This window comes from Cynara cardunculus (genome assembly GCF_001531365.2).
Source record: "Cynara cardunculus var. scolymus isolate 2C chromosome LG 9, CcrdV1, whole genome shotgun sequence".
NCBI lineage: Eukaryota > Viridiplantae > Streptophyta > Magnoliopsida > Asterales > Asteraceae > Cynara > Cynara cardunculus.
Genome location: NC_037536.1, coordinates 1,480,411 through 1,483,284, shown reverse-complemented (window position 1 = coordinate 1,483,284; position 2,874 = coordinate 1,480,411).

Below are 2,874 nucleotides of genomic sequence, written 5' to 3'. Positions count from 1 at the left end.
GATTGCACAAATCTTCACACTATTAGATGGACAATACTTGGAAAGTGGCAACTAAGAACCAACTATTCGCATTATTCGTGATGAAAATGCATAACATTCACTATGAAAATGCATGATATCATGAATATTTTGGGTTATTCACCTCCCTGCATACATGAAATAATTGGTTTTCATGGGTAAATGATATTTAATAATATATATTATGTCATTGTGTTACATATGCTGCTCTTTTTTGGATTACAGGGGATATGAAGTTTATAATTTCTCAAGAAAATGGGTACTATGTTAAACTTATTCAGTGCTACGATGAGAAACAATTTTTGAAAATGAAGCCTAATTCAGGTTGAAAACTAATCTATGGTTATTCTCCTTATCCATTTTGACTGAATTTTCTTGTTTACAGGGGTTGTTTTTTTTGTTTTGTTGTTGCAGAGTATGAGGATAGGGTTTCTAATCAAGAGTTCTTTGATAGAAAAACTACAAGAAATTAACCCCAAGACAGAAATAATACAAAAACCCCTTACAGGATTTGAAAATCGAGAGCTTGAGAGATCGAGATGGATACCTTAAATCGAGAGATGGATACCTTGAAGACGGTAGGCGCAGCGATGGAGATCAATCGAGAACTCACTGAAATCGAGAGCAATCCTGTGAGGTGGAGAGTACGCAGGCGAGTATCGAGATGGAGAGGGGCGAAGGGAGCGAGAGATGGAGAGGGAGCGTGGGAGTGTACTGTCGACGGCGAAGGCGAGAGAGAGATGGAGAGGGAGCGTACTGCATATGGCGAAGGCGAGAGCGGACGCGTTAAGAGGTTTTCAGAGTCTATTTTACCTCTAAATAAATCAGATCTAATCAGATGAATTAAGCACTTAATTCAAAAAAAAAACAAACGCACTTAATTGCTTTACGTCTGACCGATTCAGACATAAGAGGCAAATTAAGTGATTTTTTTGAAAAACAAACAGGCCCTTAGACTATCATCCTATTACTACTACTACACAGGTTCAAATGCCAATTTAAACATCTTCAAAACAGAACAAAGGGGTTGTTTAAACCAGTGTTAAAATAGAATGCAGTCTTGTTGCAAACCACAGATGTGTGTCCCAACACATGTGGCCAGATGTGTGTACAGTCCCAAAGATGTGTGTCCCAAACAGAATGCAGTCTTAATTACCAATACTATTGCTTGCTTAAGATCTGTAAAGTTTTTAAGACTAAGGGGCCGTTTACCAAACCCTTATCCGGGTAAGGGCTTACCAAGTCACATTACCTTACCGGATGAATATGGAAGGACCAAAAATCTTACCCGGTAAGAGCGAAGGTAAGGACCGAGAGTCTTACCCGGTAAGTGAGAACGACGGTTTTTATCACGGTTAGCTTTTACCGGATAAATTATTGCATACAATTTTGTTTTGATCTTACACGGTAAGTAAGTGATAGTATTGAATTTTACCCGTAAAATCTTACCCGGGTAAGCGGAACCGGAGTCTCTCTGTTCTTGATAGCTACAAAATAATTTTGGCAAGGATTGTTACCCGGTAAAGGAAAGTTAGAATGGTAACTCTTGGTGGATTACTTACTCGGTAGGCATTTGGTATACGACCCTAAGTCCATAATTTTTGCATCCGTTYTTTAACCACGAAATAATTTTTGCATCCCTAAGACCATATTATATAGATGCATCATAATAGTGAAAATAAACAATAAATGACAAGGAAATTTTGGTTAAAAATCACGCATAAGTAGATCAAGATAAAATTACAAAAAAGTAACTTTACAACAAACACATCATACAAGATACCTTATTATCGTCCAAGTCCTCCTATTATCCTGAAGATGGTAAGAATGAAGCTCACCTGAAATAATAAAAAAATTCTATAACATGACATTATGCTCGCAACCTGTCAAGTTATGGTAAAAAAATGTCACATTTAACTTGGCTATTCTCATCCAATTCCCTCTCCGTCTGATCCTTCCTCAACCCACATAAACTAAAGATTAGGATTAACAGTAATTCAAACAAAGTATAATCAAATTACTCAACCTCTTTTGTGAGTGACGTTTAAGCTTCAAATAAGAGCGGGTACTAAAAAAACCTAGCTTACAGTACCTGGTAGGAAAAATCCACTGCACCCTATTCATCATTATCCATTGATCAGTATAAGAACAAAGAAGATTTATCCTGGCAAAGTAGCATCTGTTGAATACAAAACCAAAACTGAAATATGTAAGTAATATGGCAGAAATGGCCATGGATCCAAGCATACAAAAGCCACCAATTTATAATCAGTTTTATGTTTATAAGCAAATCACAAATAGTTTACATACATGCCTATCGGACAGAACTGTGGCTTTTCTTTCCAAGGAGAAACAGATCGAGGAGAAGAACCTCCAGATATCCAGATTAAATATCCAAGCAGGTGGTCGCCTAGGAATAGCCGGCTTGCATAGCGGGTTAAATATCCAGATTAATCAAAAAAATGGAAAGAAAATGTTCTAGAAAATGAGTAAAACAGGTCGGTTGAAAAATGTGAGGCTCAGATGTAAACAATCAACAAAGAGGATAAATCCGCCATTGCTGCAACTTACTGGTTGCAATGACAAAGAACAGAAACATTCATATCTTATTTCTCTCACATAACCATACCGGTTGCCCAGCCAAGATGCAGATTATCTCATATTTTGATCGAATACACTCAGATGCATTAAAGGTGGTTTTGCTGGATCGAGGTAGTGGCACACCCACCAGGCTAATATAATATATATCCATAAAGATAAGAATTCAAAAAATTGATCAAACTTTTTCGAAAGGTGATACTAATTGTTGGAGTGCAGTGATTCTGTCCCCCATCTTCTACTTTTTCACCTGAAAAA